Genomic DNA, 24929 nt, shown 5'->3' with positions numbered 1-24929 from the left:
AAACTTTGACTCTTCATAGAGTGCACCTACTGCAGTTCTTTTTGCGCTTTAGTTCCAATGTTTTGTTCATAACTGAGTTGCTTAGCCTTGTTTCCATGTCAAAGGTATGTTTTTTTGGAATGTAATTATTCCATCAATACCACTTTTTTTCAAAAGAGCTTGAAACCACAATCTGCTTTGAAATATTGGCTTTGGAGAGACCTTGCTGATGCAGTATAACTACCTTGTGTGTTGTTTGTTATTGTGCTCAGTCTTAGCGTTTGATCTGTGGCTTGAAACTGTCGTCCACAGCCTCCCCTTCATAGCAGAGTTTGACTGTTCCTCAAGCGGTTTAAAGCCTCCTATACAGTTTTTGGTTTCAGTTAATGACGGTTTTTCAACCTATATACCTATATATATATATAGTAAGAGGATGATCACTATCACCTGTGTGCTTAATTGATAGCTCATACACCTGACTAAATTCCTACAACAATGTATATCTTTATCTAGTTGCACCTTGGTACACGTCTTATATTTTTTTTATGATATTGCTTGTGTTATGCAATGCTTGAAAATGTTTCAGTTGAGTATCACTTTTTGATAAGAGACCTACAGGGGCTTTTGACAGGAAAGTTCCAAACTTCTTGTCAGTCAACATTTAGATACCGTAAGTAACCTTCAAGTCCACTATTCAGTAGAGAGTGCTACTCAATAGGGAGATCACCAATAGTTCAGTTCAAATAGCTTAAAAGAAAGTACGGTAACTCATATGTATATGTATTTTCCAGTAAGAAGGAGTGTTTTTTTAAATTAGAGATGACAAAAGATATGTGGTGGTGAGAAAAGATATGAATTGAGTGGATAACATTTAAAGCCAAAAAAGCTACATACTTTAGTGTAGTCTTTAGTGGATCACCCCAAAAGGTGTAAGGGATCTGTCCAGTCCGAATAAGCCGTACGATTCTTCCCAATGCGTCGATCTGATCACTCAATGATATATAGAATGAATTATTAACCTCTATTATTTTCAAGTTACTCTTGGATATTTTGACTAGTCACAGAAATGTTATCATTCTAAAATTCCTTCAAATGGAATGTTTAATCAGAAAATGACTTTTGTTCAAAACAGGTGTTTATGCTGAATGTATCTTTTTTATGCCACTATGTTTGTTGTTTCACATTTCTTCATATCATTATCAGTCTTTATATAAAAGTCTATATTATATATATTATATACATTATATATACATTATATATAATATATTATATATTATATTTTATATATACATTATATTATACATTATATAAGCCTTCCCATTTTAGCACTGTCCAGTTTACTTATTTGACTCCTACGTTATGGTGTTTACTTGTACATTAGCAGCAACAGACCTTATTAGATTGTATGGAAGCATAAAATTCTCTTTTCTGGGCAAAGGTCAGTGTCACGGGAGAGGGAACAGATGAGCTAGGAGTTTCCTGAATCGATCCGCTTTTACCTACAGTATATAGAAGCGTTCTCTTTCATCATTCTAATGTCTGTGATGATAATGAGACTGCTGAGAAGTTTTCAGTACATAACAGGAGGTATGAGCTTATTATTTGTGCCCAGTGTGAAACTACATTTTTATATATATGAACACAGAGCGCTAGAGTCTTTAAATTTACCAAAATATAAACATACCCCATAGACAACGTGATACAAATGTATAAAACATTTTATTATTATTATAGTGCACAGGGTATTACAGTACATACAATCAACAATCATGTAAACCAGATTTTGAGTAAGTGAAGGAAGAGGGGAGACCCCCACGTGACCCAGGGAGTATATCAAAGGTTATATCGGACCTGCTAGACCAGATAGATATAGATCATATTGTAGCAACCAAATGCTCACAAAATGATCCTAAATAGAGGCAAACACATCCATTGTGTCACTAATTCACAGGACCCATAGCCTAGGCCTATGGCCTTAAATCAGGTCATAACTCGGAAGGCCCATAGTAGGGCTGCACAGTGGATGGGATGTACCTTAGGGCATAATTAACATTCAATGCAAAAATACAAATGGATCATTTGTATCACGTTGTCTATGGGGTATGTTTATATTTTGGTAAATTTAAAGACTCTAGCGCTCTGTGTTCAAATGTTTCTGAGTTGTTGCCTATAATGTCTGGTTTTTTTAGGTTATATATTTTTATATATATATATATATATATATATATATATATATATATATATATATATATATATATATATATATATATATATATATAAATAATATGCGGTACAGACCATAAGTTTGGACACACCCGATTCAAAGAGTTTTCAATATTTTCATGACTCTGAAAATTGTAGATTCACATGGAAGGCAACAAAACTATGGATTAATACATGTGGAATGAAATACTTAACAAAACAGTGTGAAACAACTGAAAATATGTCTTCTATTCTAGGTTCTTCAAAGTAGCCACCTTTTGCTTTGATTACTGCTTTGCACACTCTTGGCATTCTCTTGATGAGCTTCAAGAGGTAGTCACCGGAAATGGTTTTCACTTCACAGGTGTGTCCTGTCAGGTTTAATAAGTGGAATTTCTTGCCTTATAAATGGGGTTGGTACCATCAGTTGTGTTGTGCAGAAGTCTGGTGGATACGCAGCTGATAGTCCTACTGAATAGACTGTTAGCTGCTTTTTTCTTGCCATTATACAAATTCTAAGTAAAGAAAAACAAGTGGCCATCATTACTTTAAGAAATGGATGTCAGTCAGTCCGAAAAATTGGGAAAACTTTGAAAATGTACCCAAGTGTAGTGGCAAAAACCATCAAACGCTACAAAGAAACTGGCTCACATGAGGATCACCCCAGGAAATGAAGACCAAGAGTCACCTCTGCTGTGGAGGATAAGTTTATCAGAGTCACCAGCTTCAGAAATTGCAGGTTAACAGCAGCTCAGATTAGAGACCAGGTGTTATGATCCGGAACCATGGAAGACCACCATAAATCATTGGCAAAAGGTGACAAGAGCATTGGCAACTAATCTGGCCGCCATCCCCTTACTAACCATCACAATTAGAAGTAGCCGAGGGGTGAACTAACATCTTGTGCACCGCGAACCCAGCCAGAGAACTAACTATCCTAAAGGTAGGAAAGATGAATAACTCTCTGCCTCAGAAAATAGACAAGAATAGCAAGCCCCCCACATTCAAAGACTGCGGTGATATAGGAAAAACACAATACACAGGTAGATGACAGGATTAGCAGAAGGTGAGGCCCCCGCTGACTAAAATAGGAAAGGACAGGAAAGGGACTGATGGTGGCCAGAGAAAAACCCTGCAAAATACCAACTTCCTGATAGTACAAAAAGGCCCTCAGATCGCTCGTTCTGAACTCCGTTCTATACCAGGTGCCCTTGTCATACCAATGAACAGAAAACAAGAATTATAACAAATTCAACAAGCCACAAACACATGGACCCAAAGGAGCTATACTCCACACAGAACTGCAGGGAGTTCCTCAACAATCCACTGAGGGGGAAAATCCCTGGAAGGAAATAAACTGAAACCAACCACAACAAATGACAAACCCAGATAAGCAAAAGAACCAGACAATAAATAAGGAGCAAGCACTTATCTGGAGTAGATGTGGTGTAAAGCAGGATTAAGCAGGCTGGAGATACAAAGAACAACTGACATCCGGCAACAGCCTGCAATCAGACCAGGACTTAAATAAGCAGAGAGTTAGCAAAGGAAACACCCACTGCACAACACACCTGGTCCACGTCCAAACCATTCCTGGCCACCAGAGGGAGCCTCCCAGCAGCCAAAACATAACTAACATTCACAACAGTACCCCCCCCCCTTGAGGAGGGGTCACCGAAACCTCACCCACGCAACCGGGTCGCTCGGGATGAGCATGATGGAAGGCGCGAACCTGGCCGGAGAACTAACTATCCTAAAGGTAGGAAAGATGAATAACTCTCTGCCTCAGACAATAGACAAGAATAGCAAGCCCCCCACATTCAAAGACTGCGGTGATATAGGAAAAACACAATACACAGGTAGATGACAGGATTAGCAAAAGGTGAGGCCCCCGGTGACTAAAATAGGAAAGGACAGGAAAGGGACTGATGGTGGCCAGAGAAAAACCCTGCAAAGGAAACACCCACTGCACAACACACCTGGTCCAAGTCCAAACCATTCCTGGCCACCAGAGGGAGCCTCCCAGCAGCCAAAACATAACTAACATTCACAACACCAGGTCAATGCCACACAGAGATCTAGCAGCAGACACATCTCTAGAACAACTGTTAAGAGGAGACTTTGTGCAGCAGGCCTTCATGGTAAAATAGCTGCTAGGAAACCACTGCTAAGGACAGGCAACAAGCAGAAGAGACTTGTTTGGGCTAAAGAACACAAGGAATGGACATTAGACCAGTGGAAATATAGGATAGGGTGCTATGCCAGATGACCTGGCCTCCACAGTCACCAGACCTTTACCCAATCGAGATGGTTTGGGGTGAGCTGGACCGCAGAAGTGAAGGCAAAAGGGCCAACAAGTACTAAGCATCTCTGGGAACTTCTTCAAGACTGTTGTAAGACAATTTCCGGTGACTACCTCTTGAAGCTCATCAAAAGAAAGCCAAGAGTGTGCAAAGCAATAATCAAAGCAAAAGGTGGCTACTTTGAAGAACCTAGAATATAAGACATATTATCAGTTGTTTCACACTTTTTTGTTAGGTGTTTCATTCCATATGTGTTAATTCATAGTTTTGATGCCTTCAATGGGAATCTACAATTTTCAGAGTCATGATAATAAAGAAAACTCTTTGAATGAGAAGGTGTGTCCAAACCTTTGGTCTTTACTGTGTGTGTATACATATACAACATTTTTGATATTTTTTTTATTTACCATATTACCATATTTTTTCCTTGTAGGTTTGGAAACTCACTTTCCTATGTCATATTTGTTTTTGTGTCTGTGAACAAATTACAAAAAATTAAGGTCATTTATTGCACGTGCTCTTTCTTCTGATTTATGCACAGAATTAATAGAGTTTATTTTTCAAATCTCTCATGATATCAGTGATTGAGGTTAGAAGAATCATTCTAATGAGAGGGGTTTTGCAATTTTAGATAACTTTGAAGACATCAACCAGGATCATCCAGTGACTGTACTTGGTGCAAGCTTCTTTACACTACAGCGGAATGCGAGACAATACAGTACAGCATGTTACCCGCTTTAGGCAATTCAGTCCACATGTTGTTCAAAGGCTAATGAAAGTAAGTACATGCTGAATTCTGAATGGACATAATCAGCTCCAAAATCGTTCATTGCCACCATGACTAACAGTATCAAGGGACCACATTTTGTTCTGGCTGAATGTGCACAGCTGCTCTCCTCTCTTTAATGTCAATACACTTTACATAGCCTCTAAGTGATTGGAGTTATAATCTGATGGCCACCGAATGAAGTGTACAGGCTAGAAAGGCCGTGTTCTAGTCTTTCAGTCTATGAATAACTGCTTTATTGCAAGGAAAATAAATGGTTAAAAATTATCTACAGATAGTATATATCAAATTACAACTATCCAAAATATCACACTGTAGACAGTGTTACATGTACATATACAAAACCAATATAACTTTGAAACCCAAGAAATATAGTAACACTAGAATAAATATTTTAAACTTATATTACAATTCTGGACAAACAAAAATAACAAGTGACTATAACATATAACATATATATTATAAGGAACTTCGATGTGGACCTCACTGCGACCAGAACAGCCATAAATAAATAGCACAATACATCATAATTACTGCACCAATAAAAAGCTGGACTACATAGACAAAAATAAGTGAGGGTATAAAAGGTGGAAAATAGCAGTAAACAAATATATAGTATCATAGTATACTATGACTGGCAAATAGTGATGGGCGGACCTGGACTGTAAAAGTCTGGATCTGCGCATGTTCTCTTGGAACTCCGGGTAATGATTCGGGGCCAGCCACCCAGGTAATAAAAAAAAAAATCTAATAAAAAAGAAAGAAAAGAAGAAGAAAGTAAGTGCTTCATACTTACCAGTATCTATGCGACTGTACACTGCTTCCGGGGCCGCTCAATATCTTCATGCATGTGCACTGCTTCCCCTGCTCACCGGCATTCCTGGTATCTCTGATTTAGTTGCAGTCAGACAGCACCCCCACCCTGTGTGACAGTGTGTCTGACTGCTTTTAATTAGAGGCTCTGTCTGCATCTAGATTGGTGTAAACATAAATAAATAAAAAAATGCGTAGGGTCCTCCCATATTATGATACCCAGCCATGATAAAGCATATGGCTACAGGCGCGTTATCATGGCTGTGATAAAGCCGCCAGCTGGGGCCTGTTATTCTCAGGCTGGTGAGACCCATGTTTATTGCCCCCCCAGTCTAGAAATAGCAGCCTCCAGCTGCCCAGAATTGTCACCTTCATTAGATGCGGCAATCTCGGAACTTTACCCAGCTGATCCCGAGTGCACTGGTGCAGTGGCAATCAGGGTAATAAGGGGTTAATAACAGCTCACAGTAGGCATCTATGAGACCCCTCCTATTACTAATCTGTAAGTGAAAAGAAATACAAACACTGAAAAAATCCTAATGTATGCAACAATCCTGGGCAGCTTCTATTTTTAGGCTGAGGGGGCCCAATAACAATGGGTCTCAGCAGCCTGAGAATACCAGCTCCCAGTTGTTGGATTTTTCACGGCTGGGTTTCAAAATGGGGGGAAGGGATCACAGCCCAGTTTTTTAAATTATTTATTTAAATAATTGAAAGAAAAAGCAGCATCTGTTCCCTTTTTTGATACACAGCCAAGATAGGTGCACAACTGGGGGCTGAAGTCTGTAGCCGTATGGTTTATCTGGGCTGAGTATCACAATATGGGGAGACCCTACACCAATTTTTTTTATTTATTAATTTTTACAGCAATAGAGACTCACAAACAGCGCCTATGATTGAAAGCAGTCAAACACGCCATCACATAGGGTGGGGGCGCAGCTGACTGCAACAAATCAGAGATGTGGGGACTACTGGTGGATGGGGGAAGCATTACATATGTATGAAATTAATGAGCGGCCTCGGAAGTTTTAGAGCCGTGTGTGTTGTGAATGTCATCCAAGGGGGTGATGGTTTGGCGCTCCCTCTGGTGGTCAGGACTGGGGGTGAAGCTGACTGAGACTCAACAGGTGTGGGAGTTAATTGGGAGTTTGGGAAGTTCAATTGCAGATCAGCCTTGGCTATATAGAAGAGCAGTGGCTGCTGGCTGGGGCCGGTGATAGATATTTTTCCTCAGTCTCTTAATTGGCTTGGAGTTTGTCCTTCCATTTATCCTGTGCCTGTACTATTCCAGATAAGTGGAAGTTCTTTGCTTTATTGCCTGATCCACACCTAAGGGTGTTTGTGTTTCTTTTCATTTTGCTTAAGGTTTGTTTTTTGCAGGAGAGGAATTGTCTTACTGTTTTGATGAGCATGAGGGTTCCCCCTCTGCAAGCCCCACTGCAAGAAAAGGGAGATTCTCCCTGTTCTACTTATTATTTGTACTTTTGTATTTCTTGTGTTTTTTTGGTATTTTGTTTCTCCCATTATTTACAGGAATAAAAATAGCAACAAAAAGAGGAATAAATATCCTCCAAAAATTAAGTATTACTTACAGCAAAGATGGGCTGCAGTTGTACATTGCCCAGGCCAAAAACTAGTACTTTAGCAGGATACAGCTAAGCCCCCACTAAGTGGAGGCATCACAGGTGCAGGAGGAGCAAATCACACACACACTTCCAGAAAATGGAGGGGGCGATTGCTGGATGATAAAACTGCACACTGATGGCTTGCATAGAGCGCTGTTCACACATGCAGATGCACAGTCACAAGCCCGCAGCCTATTAGGTGATACCCATACTATTATATAAGGTGGGTTGCCAAACCGTACTCCATCTGTGCACCATACAGGGACAGGAACTCTAATATGAAAGGGCTAACAGAAAGTGGCCTGGCTGTATCCTGTACAAAAAATATGAGGTTTTAGTTGGAATTATGGCCATAAAACGGAAGCCTACAACCCTCGTCACGGGAACCTCATGCTTGTAGGTCCCTACACTAAATATAAAAATAGCAACAAAAAGAGGAATAAATATCCTCCAAAATTTAAGTATTACTTACAAAGATGGGCTGCAGTTGTACAGCTGTATCCTGCTAGAGTACTAATTTTTGGCCTGAGCGATGTTAAACTGCAGCCCATCTTTGCTGTAAGTAATACATTATTTACCAGAGTACCTGATATAGTGGGGAAGAGACCGTGTGGTCTCAGGGTTTTTGTATATCAGGAGATTGGTATTTTTCCGCAGGGTTTTGCACTGACCGCAGTCAGTTTATTTTCCTTTCCTGTGTATCTAGAAAGTCAGGCCTTGCCTTTGCTAATCTATATTTCCTATCTGTGTATTGTGTTTTCTTACATCACCGATGGCTCTATTTGTTGGGGGCTTGCTATTTCTTTGGGGACTGCTCTGAGCCAAGATAGGTTTCTTCATTTCTATCTGTGAGGTGTAGTAAGTTTCTCCGGCTGTTACGAGGCGTCTAGGTGTGTTTAGGAATGCTCCACTGCTACTTCTAGTGTGGTCTGACAGATACGGGATTGTGGTCAGCTCAGGTTCCAACTACTCTTGTGTTTTTTTGTGTTTTTCTGCTGATGGGATTTTTGTGATTGTCCACAATTACCAGATCATAACAAGCGCGAGAGGCTCGGGAAGTGTAACACGCATGCAACAATCCCCCTATCCCTTCTATCCACTATTTATAAACTCCTGATTTGGGTCTCAATAGACTTATATGGAGACCAGCCTCCGGCCAGGTATCCAGGATCAATTCCGGGCCTGAACCTTTTTTTTTTTCTTTTGTTTAAAACCCGTTGGACCCGCCGATCCCAGCTATCTCTGCGTCTGCTCATCACTACTGTTAAACTGATGAACTTTGATCAGGAGAGGTTCACCATTCCTTGTCTCCTATTGTCCAATTATGAGGGCTCCATCCAATTGCGTACAGAGGGTTCCCAAATGGAAAATCTCATAGGACTTCTATCAGTAAATTTGTATATATTTATGTATATTGCATTCAAGGGCTAGACCGTAATTAATAAGAAATTATTTAGTTGATGAATAGCGTGTATTGCGGCATATTTTTTACATTTAGAGTTCTCTTTAATCATGTCTTCAGTTATGCTTGGCGGGCGAGCAGAGATGTTTAGTGAATCCACTAGGCCACAGCACACAGAAAACCCAGAGGGGCTTGGCTATGGACCTGAGCCTGGTCTTCTCCAGAGCCCCTAATCGTGAGGGTTTATGCTGCAGGTATGAGTCCGGGTGCCACTCGGGAAGACTGGTGCTGTGTCAGCTGGTCCCAGGAGTACGGGGGCGATAGTGTCTGGCAGTAGGTTACAGTAGCAGTAGGTGTCAAGATTCTGTCCGGGATGGATGGTAGCGGCAGCAATGGATGATACTTTGTGGCAGCGGGTATTGTTGTAGGCGGCCGGAGTAGTGGCTTGCAGCAGTAGGTAGAGGTAACTGCAGCAGCACTAACAGAACATCAGCAACAGAAGTAACACAATATTACAGCGGCAGCTGCACATTGCTAGGGGACCTGAGAACTAGCAACATATGGACGTATGCCCAGGCACCACTGATGGGGCAGACGTGCCTTAAGTACCTGCAGCCTCCCAGCTGACCTTGGAGGTAATTCCGGGTTAGGTGGCCGAGGGCCCTTTAAGAAAGGAGGCATGGCTGTGGACGTGCCCTACAGCCAGAGGCAGGGAGCCTGCCAGGTGGGCAGAGGCTGGGAGCCTGCCAGGTGTACAGACTCTCAGGGAGGCAGTAGTATGGGATGGAGACGGGACCACTGCTGCAGGATGCCTGGACAGGTGAGGAAACCAAATTCTTCACTGGGGGAGTGGAGCTGGAGAATGCGAGAACGCCGGCATGGGCTTTACATCTTAGTGTAAGGGGTTTTAGATCTTCTCTTTTTTCATTTCTGCCACTATAAGTTGTCCTATACTTATAGAAAACATGATTGAGAAATGCTTGGTAAAAGCGATTTCATATTCTAAACACACTACACGCATGTTCTTGTGATCGTTTGGTTAGACCACTGCTAGATAGACCTGCTTCAGGCAAAACTGGAATGGAATCGGTTTGATTTGCTTGTATTTGGCAGTCTGTAATTGAAGATTGATGTTCCACGCTTCACTTGTATAAAAGCTACAGAGGGACCATCATTCATTAAAAGCTTCATTATAAACACATTTATTAATATTTTTATTTGCTTGCTTCAACAGATTATTACAAAATTACGCAATCAATTAAAGGCACAAAGAAAAATTATGTTATTGTTTTTTTTACTGGATTCTTAATTATAATTGATGATGTTGTCATCTCGACTGTAGACGTTTAACCAATAATGACAAGTTATTGAAGCTGTAGTGAGAATGGAATTTATAATTGACCTCAGAAGCCTCTCACTTCACGTACTATTCACCTAGATGTCACTGCATTTTTTTGTTTTGTTTTAGCTATATCCAATATATGAATGTTTTATAGGTTTTACTTTCCACTTATGAACACTATAAGAGAATTTTACACCTTAAACTAAAAACAATATATTGTGACTTTCAATTAGATCTTAAGGTCATGTCCCATAACTGTTCAAAACCACTCATTTAATGCTATATTTACCATAATAAAGCCTTTTAAGTAGAATAGTAACAATGCTAGAGTTTATAAATGAAGCTGTAATCTGCAGTATTGCATATACTATTGAGGCCTAGGGTTTAGAGAAGGAAAATATAAAAAAAAATTGTAGCAAAACATGTGGTGATGATGCACTGTTATGGGGGGATCTGCTGCTGACATGAGCCTATCCAGTTTTTTTTTTTAAGTCTGCCGTTATGTCACAAACATAAAAAATGAAATTATTCTACTCAGCTTCCTTCCACTCCCTCGATGAGCAGCTTCCTCTCCTAATGCCGGCAACTTTGGCATGTAAGCAATGGGCAGCATGACGTCACTGCTATTTGTCCCAAGTCTCACGTTGACGTCATGTTACGGGGGGCTGTCTGATAATAAAACCTAAAGGAATGTCAGACAGTCAGGGTCCACCGTGCAAAGACTCTGCTGTAGACTATGGCAGAGGATAAGGGGTATATAAGTGTGCCACTGTAAAAAATAATAGCACAAGTGCAGAGTGCAATACCTCTGTTAAACTCACAGAGGAATATAATTAGAAAATAAAGCAATTCCTCCCTTACTTGGAGGGTGTGTGGAATGGTCTCTGTTAAAGATCACAGAGACAAAAGCAGTGAGTGTGAAATGGCACCTACCTAGGTCCGTTCCTCTAGTGGTGCCAGGAGACGGACAGCAGCGTAAGCCGCACAAAGCTCCTACCTGCGTTCGCTCCACTAGTGTGCGAGGACATGAACCACTAGATATGGCACCTGCTTAGGTCCGCTCTTCTAGTAGTGCAAAAGAGATGGACAGCAGCGTAAGCCGCACAAAGCTCCTACCTGCGTTCGCTCCACTAGTGTGCGAGGACACGAACCACTAGATATGGCACCTGCCTAGGTCCGCTCTTCTAGTGGTGTAAAAGAGACGGACAGCAGCATAAGCCGCACAAAGCTCCTACCTCTGTTCGCTCCCCTAGTGTGCGAGGATACGAACAACTGCCAGACGCAGTATAAGGAACGTTACCCTAGCGGCAACGTCCACCTACGAATAGAATCACAAGGCCCAGCTGGACCATGTGCCTCAGGCACCTGCCTATGTCCGCTCCACTAAGAGGTAGGGATACGGACTGCAGCCGAAGCTGTAAGGTATAAGAACGCTACCCTGCCGGTAGCGCTCACCTAACATAGACAGAGAGATGCCTAGAGGGACGTGCACAGGGCGTCTACCCTCATGCATGAACCAAGAGGACTGTGCGCCGGGCGGCGTGCGTCAGAGTCTTATATAGACTCTGTGCGTCATCCAAGATGGAGAACAACAGAGACAATCCGCTGCCAGAACGACAGCAATGACGTCACGCTGGCCTATCACCGAGCAAAGCGTCACAAGCACATGACCAGCGACCAATCGGCATAGAAGGTGTCAGAGACATGTGACCACGTGTCACAAGCACATGACCAGTGGCCAATCAGCTTAGAAGGTGTCAGAGACATGTGACCTCGTGTCAGCGATGATGTCACCTGCACATGTGCAATGGCTCCAAGATAGGACTTAGTCTCCAGCGCTTGCACATGTGCAGTAGCAAGAAATCCGGACATAGTCTCCAGAGCCACAGCAACCGTAACAGTACCTCCCCCTCAAGGGCCCCCCTCCCAGCGACGCAGGTAATCGGCAACTAAGTCGGGAGCATGGACAGCCTCCTCGGGCTCCCAAGAGCGATGTTCTGGGCCATAGCTCTCCCAATCTATCAAGAAGAACCTGCGCCCTCTAACCATCTTAGAACCAACTGTGGCTCGTACCTCATAGCTAGAACGAGAGGAATCAGAGGCAGGAGAGTGCACTTCACGAGCGTGAGGTAAAATAGCCGGCTTTAGCAGTGAAACATGGAATTTGTCATGGATCCTAAGATGGACGGGTAACTTCAATTGGTAGACTACAGGATTTACCTGTCGAAGAACCTCATAAGGACCCAGGAAGCGAGGAGCAAATTTGACAGAGCTCACTCTAAGTTTCACGTGTTTTGCAGAGAGCCACACAAAATGCCCTGGAGAAAAGACAGGAGCTGGGCAACGAAACCGATCGGACACAGTCTTCATACGGTCCTTAGCTGCTTGGATCGACTCTTGAGTCCGATCCCAAACCTCTCTGGCATTAGTTGCCCAGTCGGCCACAAGAGGAGAAGGTGCAGCAGCGGGAAACTGTACCGGTACCCTAGGGTGTTGCCCATTATTGAGTACGAATGGTGTCTGCCCAGTGGCCTCAGCCAGCGAATTGTTAAGGGCAAATTCTGCCCAGGGTAGGAGGGAGGACCAGTTATCGTGGTTCTCAGCAACAAAGTGTCGAAGGTATATAATCATGGATTGATTGGTACGCTCAACCAAACCATTGGTCTCCGGATGGTATGCTGAAGAGAGATTCAACTCAATTTGCAGAAGGCTACAAAGATCTCGCCAGAAACGGGAAGCAAATTGCGGGCCTCTATCACAAATGATACGATCTGGCATCCCGTGAAGCCTAAAGACATGCTTGAGGAATAGTTTGGCTAGTACCCTGGAAGACGGGATTCTCGATAACGGTACGAGATGAACCATCCGGGAGAAATGGTCCGTAATGACCCACACAAATCTATGTCCCTGTAAACACGGAAGATCACCCACAAAGTCCATGCCTACCACCTCCCATGGTCTATCTGGCACTGGTAAAGGATGCAAGAGCCCAGCCGGTCTGTGCCGTAATGGACGGTTGCGAGCACACGAGTAGCAGGAACCGACATATCTCTTGACGTGGCTATCTAAGTGTGGCCACCAATACCACCTCTCCAGTAACTCTCGTGTCCGCCTAATACCAAAATGCCCACCCACCTTTTGAGGTGTGGGCCCACGACAGTATATCATTCTGTCGATCAGACGGCACAAAGGTCTTGCCCGGTGGGATTTGGTCTAACATCACAGGGGAGAGCGTATGAAAAACCCTGGAGGGAAAGAAAAGACGAGGTTCGTCAATCTCTTCCTGGGTAGAAACCATAGAGCGAGACAGGGCGTCTGCCTTGTTATTCTTACTCCCAGACAGATAGTTGATGGAGAAGTGAAAGCGGGAGAAAAACAAGGACCAGCGGGCTTGGCGAGGATTCAGACGCTGAGCGGTTTGTAAGTACGTCAGATTCTTATGGTCTGTATAGACCTGGAAAGGATGTTTCGCTCCTTCCAGCAAGTGACGCCACTCCTTCAAGGCTAATCTCAGGGCGAGCAGTTCCCTTTCCCCAATGGTATAGTTTCTCTCTGCCGGTGAAAAGGTTTAAGCAAAGAAGAAACATGGCCTTTTTCTACCTGCACCGTTTGTTTGATACAAGACCGCACCAGCACCCACTGAAGAGGCATCAACCTCCAAGAGGAAGGGCTTATTCTCATCAGGTCTTTGTAGAACGGGAGCAGTTGAAAAGTGTCTTTTTACTGCCTCAAAAGCCTGGGATGTCTCAGTAGACCAAACTTTTGGATTAGCACCTTTCTTAGTCAAGGCCACCAAAGGGGCCACCAAAGTAGAGAAATGGGGTATGAACTGCCTGTAATAATTTATGAATCCTAAGAAGCGTTGCACCGCCTTCAAGGAATGAGGTTCGGACCATTCCAGGATAGCAGAGAGCTTCGCAGGATCCATAGCCAGACCCTCTTGTGAGATAATGTAGCCCAAAAAAGGCAAGGATGACTGCTCGAATACACATTTTTCGAGTTTAGCAAACAAAGAGTGCTCCCTTAAACGGGAAAGGACACGAATGACATCCTGACGATGAGTCTCCATATCAGGAGAAAAAATCAGGATGTCGTCCAGATACACCACGACGGAGGATAACAGTAAATCCCTGAACACATTGTTTACGAAGTCCTGAAATACTGCGCGTGCATTACATAAACCAAAAGGCATGACGAGGTATTCATAGTGACCGTCTCGGGTGTTAAAAGCGGTCTTCCATTCGTCACCCTCTCGAATTCGTACCAAGTTATACGCACCCCGCAGATCCAACTTCGTAAAAACCTGAGCTCCCCTCAGTCTGTCAAAGAGCTCCGAAATTAAAGGTAACGGGTATTTATTCTTTATTGTGATTGCGTTGAGACCCCTGTAATCTATGCAGGGACGCAAATCACCCTCTTTCTTCCGAACAAAGAAAAACCCAGCTCCCGCGGGAGAGACAGACTTACGAATGAACCCCTTCTCTAAACTCTCTCTTATATAGGTCGACATGGCCTCCGACTCAGGTATCGACAGGGGGTAAACCCTGCCCTTAGGTGGAACCGAACCTGGGATAAGGTCTATGGCACAGTCATACGGCCTATGGGGTGGAAGAACCTTAGCACCCTGTTTGGAGAACACGTCAGCGAAATCCAAATGGGGTGTAGGTATGGGAGAGAGATCAGTTGATGCAACCGCAACGACCTTAGGTGGTAAGGGAAGACATCGGGACTGACATTTCGAACCCTAACTAATAATGCTGTCGGACTCCCAGTCAATGTAAGGAGCATGAGTCCGAAGCCATGGGAGACCCAGAAGGACGTCGTCTATACCCTCAGGCAAAACAAGAAAAGAAATCTCCTCTATGTGACCCTTAGGCAGCGAAAGGCGCAAGGGAACTGTCCTCAATGTAACGGAGTCAGACAACATAGTCCCATTAACAACGCGGACAGGAATAGGCGCCTCTAATATGATAGAGGGAATATTGTGTCCCTTTACAAATCCTGAGGACACAAAAGTCCCATCAGCTCCGGAATCCACAAAAGCCATAATAGGCCATGTATTCTCAGAGAATGAGAGCTGACCTGGGATATTACACTTAGAGGGTGCAGAAGACGTCTCTAGTAACCCCCCTCTAATGGTTACTAGGCCTGGGAGTTTCCCTGACGACTAGAACACTTGTTGGCATAGTGCCCAGCCTGACGACATACGTAACATATAGGATGACCAGACTTGCGTAGTCTGGAGGACGTATGACCTAACTCCATAGGAATGGGAGATGTTTCAGATGCTGAGGAAGATGGTAGTGGACCCTCAACAACTGGAATAGCCCGATGCTTAGGGCGTGAGGAAGAGACCTCGAGTCTACCTTCCCTATGGCGTACGTCGATCCTCGTTGCTACTGTGATCAAGTCCTCCAGAGAAGCAGGGACCTCACGAGTAGCAAGGGCATCCTTGACATAGCCTGCCAACCCTCTCCAGAAGATAGGAATCAACACCTTCTCTGGCCAATCTAGTTCTGCCACCAGAGTTCTAAAAGCAATGGCATAAGAACTAGAGGATAACAAACCCTGAGACAGATCTAAGAGTCTCAGGGCCGCATCATGGGTAACCTGCGGACCCATTAATACCGCTTTAAGAGCATCAAGAAAGTCTTGATGTCTCAGAGTAACCACATCAGAGCGCTCCCATAAGGGAGTCGCCCATTCTAAGGCTTTGTCCTGAAGTAAGGAGATGATAAAGCCTACTCTGGACCTCTCCGTAGAGAAGCAAGAAGAGTTGACCTCTAGGTGTATCTGACACTGACTAATGAAACCACGACATGATCTGGCATCGCCAGAATATCTGTTTGGCAGAGCAAGTTGAGGATCATGTGCAGATGTCATCTTGGTCTGAGGTTTATCCTCTATACTCTTGAGCCGCGACTCAAGTACTTGTATGTAACGGTGTAACTGCTGATATTCTGCCATAACTGCCAGACCCTTGGCTCAGTCCTAATGTTACGGGGGGCTGTCTGATAATAAAACCTAAAGGAATGTCAGACAGTCAGGGTCCACCGTGCAAAGACTCTGCTGCAGACTATGGCAGAGGATAAGGGGTATATAAGTGTGCCACTGTAAAAAATAATAGCACAAGTGCAGAGTGCAATACCTCTGTTAAACTCACAGAGGAATATAATTAGAAAATAAAGCAATTCCTCCCTTACTTGGAGGGTGTGTGGAATGGTCTCTGTTAAAGATCACAGAGACAAAAGCACTGAGTGTGAAATGGCACCTACCTAGGACCGTTCCTCTAGTGGTGCCAGGAGACGGACAGCAGCGTAAGCCGCACAAAGCTCCTACCTGCGTTCGCTCCACTAGTGTGCGAGGACACGAACCACTAGATATGGCACCTGCCTAGGTCCGCTCTTCTAGTGGTGCAAAAGAGACGGACAGCAGCGTAAGCCGCACAAAGCTCCTACCTGCGTTCGCTCCACTAGTGTGCGGGGACACGAACCACTAGATATGGCACCTGCCTAGGTCCGCTCTTCTAGTGGTGCAAAAGAGACGGACAGCAGCATAAGCCGCACAAAGCTCCTACCTCTGTTCGCTTCCCTAGTGTGCGAGGATACGAACAACTGCCAGACGCAGTATAAGGAACGTTACCCTAGCGGCAACGTCCACCTACGAATAGAATCACAAGGCCCAGCCGGACCATGTGCCTCAGGCACCTGCCTATGTCCGCTCCACTAAGAGGTAAGGATACGGACTGCAGCCGAAGCTGTAAGGTATAAGAACGCTACCCTGCCGGTAGCGCTCACCTAACATAGACAGAGAGATGCCTAGAGGGACGTGCACAGGGCGTCTAACCTCATGCATGAACCAAGAGGACTGAGCGCCGGGCGGCGTGCGTCAGGGTCTTATATAGACTCTGTGCCTCATCCAAGATGGAGAACACCAGAGCCAATCCGCTGCCAGAATGACAGCAATGACGTCACGCTGGCCTATCACCGAGCAAAGCGTCACAAGCACATGACCAGCGACTAATCGGCATAGAAGGTGTCAGAGACATGTGACCACGTGTCAGCGATGATGTCACCCGCACATGTGCAATGGCTCCAAGATAGGACTTAGTCTCCAGCGCTTGCACATGTGCAGTAGCAAGAAATCCGGACATAGTCTCCAGAGCCACAGCAACCGTAACACGTCAGCTGCCGAATATCCAGAATTAATATTTACTATGGGCGTTGGGAGCAGTGAATATTTATCTTCCTTAATAGCAGACATAATATCCCAGCTGGTAGCTGGGGTGAATATGTGTGTCTGCTGTTAATGAAAATGATTACTCACCATGTCCATAATCCTGCTCCAAGAGGTGTGCAAGATTATGGGGGTGGGGAGCAGTGAATATTCATTTTCTTTAATACCAGACACACTTGTTCACTCTAGCCGCTAGCTGGGTTGATCATGTGTATCCGCTATTAAGGAAGATAAATATATACTGCTTCCCACACCTATAGTGAATATTCATTTTGAATTAGTCTCTAGTGATGGGCGAACCCGAACTGTAAAGCCGAGGGTCTGTACTGAACACATAGTGTTCGTGCACTTGGTCCTGAACACGAGTTTTCCTGGGAAGCTCGGGTTACATTTCAGGTCCAGTTCGGATCCAGAGGCTGTAAAAAAAAAGCACATTAGTAAAAAAAATTATGATTATACTTTAATGATCTCGCGACGCGTCCTGCAGTCTCTGTCTCCCGGTCGCTTCTGCTTCCGGGTCCGATCATTAATTTCCGGTGGTATTCACTGTACTGCTCGTCACCCGGCAGTTTTCGGCTTTTTTCGGCCGTGTTCGCGGTGACATCAGGGTTCAGCAGAGTCCGTGAGCCATGGACTCGATTGAACATTGACTGTCACTGTGCAAGTCTCGCATAGGTATAAACTGGCACGGCACACACTCTCTTTACAGGAGCGGGTCGGCTGCATGTATTTCCATGCAACTGAGGCGTTCCTGTCAGGAGAGTGTGCGCCGTGTCGGGTGATACCGATGCGAGACTCGCAGGAGTCAGACACAAGCCTCAAATGTGCACTCGGGGGAAGTCTCTGACAGCTCTCAGCTGAATCTGTGTGAGCAGACCTGAGTTTTTCTTTTCGCACAGATGTAGCAGAGGTGAAGATGCTCGCCTGCCTTTGGACTACATTGGAGGTTTTTTTTTGGGTAATAAAGATGGAGTCCTAAATGTCTTCTGTTTTTATTTCTAATAAAATATTTTTTTTTCTCTGTGTTGATTTATTTTACTGTTAAAATAACAAACAACCACAGATGCTGTCACAGAGTGGGCGTCTGTGATTGGATGCTGGAGTAACCTTAAACCAGTTCCTACATTCTAGCATCTAGAATATATGGGCAGATTCCAGGTTACTCCAACAGCCAATCACAGATGCTCATTCTGCGTGACCGCATCTGTGATTGGTTGTTGGGTCCCTCACACATATAGTAGTGTAAAAATAAATAATTTAAAAAAATGGCGTAGCGCTCCATGGTATTTTTGATTCTCAGTGCAGATAAGCGGATAGGTACGGGCTGCCACCCCCATCTGCTTGGCTTTACCTTGGCTGGCAATCAAAATACAGGAAGCCCATTAATTTTTTTTTAATTATTCAAAAAAATAACTAAAAAAAATATATATGGGCTCCCGCCGTAATTTGATCGCTAGCCAGGTAAAACCAGGCAGCAGGGGGCTAGGATTCTCCGCAGCCGCCCCTGGAAATGGTGCATTTTTCCTAGCGCCTTTATAAAAAAATCTTTTGCCTCACGTAGTTAACAGGTAGAGCAATGTCAGCTCTGCTTCAATGCTCTGTATAGATAAGCGTCTCTACAAAGTGGGAAGCAGGCTGACAGTGAGGGTGTGATTTCACTTGCGTATGACTCCTGCGAGTCTTGCATCAGTATCACCCAGCACGGCGCACACTCTCCTGAAATACATGCAGCCGACCCGCTCCTGTAAGGAGAGTGTGCGCTATGCCGGGTGATGCCGATGCGAGACTCGCACAGTGGCAAAGTTCAATCGAGCCCATGGATCATGGACTCTGGTGAACCCTGACGCCACTGTGAACATGGCCGAAAACAGCCGAAGACTGCCAAGTCACAAGCAGTGCAGTGAATACCTCCGGAAGTTAATGATCGGACCTAGAAGTAGAAGCGGACGAGAGACAGAGTCTGCAGGACGTGTTGTGAGAGCGGTAAGTATAATGACAATGTTTATTATTAACTATATTCTTTATTTTACAGAACCCCCCCGCCCTATCCCATAACTGTAAATTCCAAGTTTAGGGTTCAGATGCAAGTTCGCGTTATCTCAGAACCTGAACTCGAACTTTACAAAAACTTCAGGCGAGTCTCCCGAACACGAACATTGGGGGGGTTCGCTCATCACTATTAGTTGGCAGAGGGGGAAGAAAGCAGAGGTTGTCTCTTTTGTCACCCACATGCCCCCGGTAACTCTGCCTCTTTTTCTCAAAACATAAGTGCTGAAACTTAAAATGTGAAATAGGCGATAGCTTAATATTTTGGGAAGAATAACATGTAAAGAGCAATTATGAGTCACTTTTTTAGGTTTCGTTGCTCTTAAGTAATCTTGAAATATTGCTTATCGTTTAAAGGTCGCACGGTGGCTCAGTCTTGCAGCGCTGGGGTCCTGGGTTCAAATCCTACCAAGGACAACATCTGCAAGGAGTTTGTATGTTCTCCCCGTGTTTGCGTGGGTTTTCTCCGGGTACTCCGGTTTCCTCCCACACTCCAAAAACATACTGATAGGGACTTTAGATTGTGAGCCCCAATGGGGACAGTGTTGTATGTAAATGTATGTAAAGCGCTATGGAATTAATAACGCTATATAAATGAATAAGTATTATTAATATTATTATTATTATTATTATTAAAGGCCAGTCATGAAAAATTATTATTATTAACATCCTTCAGCTCAATCTCGAGCGATGGTAACTTGATGGATGAATGATCTGTAGGACAATCGATCTTGTAGAGTTCTAGATAACTCCACCAGGGTCTTCTTCACTGGTTTTTGATAGTATCAAGCCATCGGGTTGCTGGTCTTCCTCGCCTTATTTCTTTTATTCTACTGACCAGTATGTCCTTCTCCAGTGATTCCTCTCTTCGTATGATGTGTCCAAAGTAGACAAGAAATAATGAGAACGCAGAATAATATATACAAGTGATAAAGGTTACCAAGTCAATAAGCCATAAAATGAATACACTTGGGTTTATAGGGACAATAGACTTATAGCTAAAGACCCCCATACACATTAGACCAGACCTGGGCAAGGGGCGGCCCGCAGACCGGATGCGGCCCGCCTACTGTCTGTGACTGGCTTGCCCGTCTTAGCTGAGAGTTGAAGGTGTGGCCTGATCTATGATTTTCAGTGATGCTCTCACTGCTGGGAGCTATGCATCCCGCAGTGCAGTGATAAGCAGCTGCCAAGCCCCCCACTCTGCTGGTCATGCTCACTCTTGCTGCCAGTCATGCCCCCTCTGGATGCTGGTCACAGTCTCTGGATGCCTTTTATGGCATCTTTGCTGCTAGCCACGCCCCTTTTGCTGTGGTCCACGCCCTCTTTATGCTGGACACACACGCTCCTTGGATGCTTTCCTTGTCTCCTCCTGCTGCTCTCTCGATGCTGGCCACGCCCCCTTTGCCTGCCTCTTCTACCCAGGATCCTCACATGTGATCGGCTCATCTCCACAGCGGCCACTTCAAAAACGTCTTTTCTGCAACTGAGGTAATGTGCACCAGTAACAGCAGGGAAAGAGATCAGTGTGCCTGTGTGACGCCCTGGACTAGCCAAGTAGTCACATACATAACAACATACACACCCCCCACCCTACACCCTACACAGTTACAACAGTCATTCAAAAACCCTTGTTGCCTCCCTCCAAGGTCTGATGTCCACACCAGGTGAGGCGGAGCCAGGCGGTTGGCCCCACCCACCGATCAGTTCACAGGCCTGGAGGCGGGAAAAGTGTGAGATCAGTTTTGGAGGTGAAAGTGAGAGGAGTAAACACTTCAGGTGCCTGGGTCGGAGCCCAGGCACTTACAGCAAGGTTGGCAGACGGTGGTGGCCGTCTGCAGGAGTTGGTGGAACTCCGCAGAGCCGTAAAGACCGGGGTCGGGCGTCGGCCTGCTGGTACCGGACCGGGGAACGGAGTGAAGCTAAGCACACAGGCAGGGCCATTGGACCCCGACCAGGCTTGGAGCCGCCGTCAATAGTCAAATCCGAATGTGACAGGAACCCCAGGGGTTTCCTAACAACCAAGTCCCAATTGAAGGCAACAGTCCACCCAGAGAGGATATACAGCCACCGCCACAGGCTAGAGATCCAAGGGCCAGCGCCTGCAGGCAAAACGGGCTCCTACGGCACCTTTACACCGGGGAGCGGACTACCGGTGGGCAACCACAGGAGTCAAGAATATCTTCACAGGTGCAGGGAAAGACAGCCACCATCAGCCGTCCGGGGAGAGCACAACAACAACAGTGCAGCCGGCTGTGGGACCCATCCATCCGGCCGCTTTTGGTTTACCAATGACTCTGTCAGTGATTATCTGAGTGAGTACACCAGTGACGTCCGGCACCGCGCCCCGCAGTCCCCGTTACACCACCGGGCCCCGGGATCACCAACACCCCTACCCACGGAGGGGACAACATCCTAGCTGCACCCTACCATCTCTCCCGGGATCCCCGTTACCAGCAGCGGTGGTGCCATCATCACCACGTCCCGTGGGTGGTGTCACGAACAATCTCCCTAAACATACCACCCCCTTTTCACTCACGGGTGTGGAGCGTGGCTCGAGTCCCCGGGTCCGGTCCACCGCTCGAGCTACCGAGCAGCAGCAGCAGCAGAAGCCCCGGACCCGAGCGTGGCGAGCGCGTCCCCTCCGCCCGCGACACCTGCACGAGAAGAGAGCAGGGGAGCAGCACTTGTATCTTCTCAGGTCCACCCTGTGCCTGAAATGGAAGAAGCAGATACACAGGGGACTCAGAGAAGGCAGCCAATGGAGCTCTCAGGCTCTGCTGCTGCAGTGCTGCCTGCCTATGCCCTCAGCGTCCCAAGGGCCTGTATGTATGCCCCACAGGCTGCCACTGTCAGTATGTATGTTCTCCACTGGCCACCACTGTCAGTATGTTTGCTCCACTGGCCACCACTTTCAGTAAGTATGCTCCACTGGCCACCAGGGCCAGTATGTATGCTCCACTGGCCAGCACTGTTAGTATGTATGCTCCACTGGCCACCACTGTCAGTATGTATGCTCCTCTGGTCACCAGGGCCAGTATGTATGCTCCACGGGCCACGAAGGCCAGTATGTATGCTTCAAAGGTCCCAGTAATGTGTATGCCCCCTACTGACCCCAGTAATGTCTATGCCACTTACTGACCTCAGTAATATGTATGTCACCCACTGATCCCAGTAATGTCTATGCCCCCCACTGACCCCAGTCATGTCTATGCCCCCCCACTAACCTCCATATTTTTATTGAATCTTTGTATTGTTTAACTTACTGTTTGTTTATGAAGGGATAGTATATATACTATATACAATATTGGGTAGAACTGAGTTAATTATATTAGTCCGACCCTCCAAAACCATCCCAATTTCTCATGCGGCCCCATGGGAAAATTAATTGCCTACCCCTGCATTAGACTAATGTAGATTGAACCCATCATGACTAAAGCGGGCTTTGCATGCTACGATATTTCTAGCAATTGCTAGTGATATCGTACGCAACAGCACCCGCCCCCATCGTGCATGCGATATCGTGTGATCGCTGCCGCAGCAAACATTATCGCTACGGCAGCGTCACACGCACTTACCTGGTCGGCGACGTCGCTGTGACTGCCGAACAATCCCTCCCTCAATGGGGAGGTGCGTTCGGCGTCACCACAACGTCACTAAGCGACCGGCCAATCAAAGCGGAGGGGCGGAGATGAGCGGGACGAACATCCCGCCCACCTCCTTCCTTCCTCATTGCGGGCAGGACGCAGGTAAGGTGAAGTTCCTCGCTCCTGCAGTGTCACACACAGCGATGTGTGCTGCCGCAGGAACGAGGAACAACATCTAAAAACAACCATTAACAATTTTTGGTTTTAGGACGACCTCTCCATGGTGAACGATTTTCACCACTTTGGAGGACGTTTAAGGTCGCTGGTAAGTGTTACACGCTGCGATACCGTTAATGATGCCGGATGAGTGTCACTAACAACGTGACCTCGACGATAAAACATTAACAATATCATAGCGAGTAAAGCTCCCTTTAGAGTCTAGTTAGTATGGGGCCACAGTCAACTTATTGTTGGGGAAAATGTTGATTGGGCATATCTGATTTTGGACTGTTGATAGCTTCTGATCTGCCTATAATTTTCTCATAGAACAGCGGTATGGAACCTTTTATCTGCCAAGGGCCTTTTGGAACTTTCTACCATCATACGTGGTCGCAGAAAATTATCAACTTGAAAAATATGCTGTTATACTTGGTCAAAGAATTAACTCCTACTGTGGTGGCTGAAGCAGCTTTTCTTTGGTGCAGCTGTGATGTTAGGTGATATTGATCATGTTGCTCCTCACAACAGCTTTTCCAGCTTTGTCTCAGACTGGAGAGCAGTAAACTCTTTGTAATAATACATATTGTAAATCATATATATTACATAGGAGACGCTGAGACTGCTGTATGTACATCACCTAGGAGACGCTGGGGGCTGCAGCAATATACATCACAGGAGATGCTGGGGGCTGCAATATATATACATCACAGGAGGCACTGGAGGAACATATATCACATTAGGGGCTGGGGCATGTATATGTCCCCAGCCCCTCCTGTTATGCATATGCCCCCATTCCTTCCTGTAATGTATATGCTCCCAGACCCTCCTGTGATGTATATGCCCACAGCCCCTCCTTTGATGTATACACCCCAGGGATGGGCGCATATACATCACAAGAGAGTCTGGGGTCATATACATGCAAAACGGGGATGGGGCATATACATAACAAGATAGGCTGGGGCATGCTCATCACAAGTGCAGCCAGGGCTTATAATTGCCATGGGCTTGAGGTATAGACATCTCAGGAGGGGCTGGGGCATATACATCACAGGAGGGTTGGGGGCATATACATTACAGGAGGGGCTGAGGCATATACATCACAGGTAATACTGGGGCTTATACATCAAAAGAGGGGCTGGGTGCATATATCTTACAAGAGGGGCTGGGAGCATATACATTATAGAAGACACTGGGGCATATACATTTCTGGAGAGGCTGGGGGCATTAACATGGCTGTGTGGCACAGATCTCACTGGGGATATACTCATCACTATAGAGCATCATTGAGGGTATATATCTCACTGGGAGGCATAGACATGGCTGTGGGCTTAGACATAACTGGAATTATATACATCAATAGGGGGCACATACATCACAGGAGGTTCTGG

General features: G+C 45.4%; 1 protein-coding gene across 2 annotated transcripts in view; it reads left to right on the top strand.

Annotated features, from left to right (window-relative positions):
* OTUD7A (OTU deubiquitinase 7A) overlaps positions 1-24929 on the top strand; it is a 445034-nt gene that overhangs the window by 144580 nt on the left and 275525 nt on the right. The window contains exon 4 of one of the 2 annotated variants that reach the window (XM_075345682.1): positions 5116-5262. The exons of the other annotated variant lie outside the window; for it this stretch is intronic. The gene's annotated coding sequence lies outside the window, so the exon portion shown is untranslated. The remainder of the gene's footprint in view (positions 1-5115; positions 5263-24929) is intronic. 2 annotated transcript variants of the gene reach the window in all.

Source organism: Anomaloglossus baeobatrachus, chromosome 4 (genome assembly GCF_048569485.1).
Source record: "Anomaloglossus baeobatrachus isolate aAnoBae1 chromosome 4, aAnoBae1.hap1, whole genome shotgun sequence".
Taxonomy (NCBI): domain Eukaryota; kingdom Metazoa; phylum Chordata; class Amphibia; order Anura; family Aromobatidae; genus Anomaloglossus; species Anomaloglossus baeobatrachus.
The sequence above is the reverse complement of the archived record's forward strand: the minus strand, read 5'-3'. Positions and strand labels throughout refer to the sequence as shown.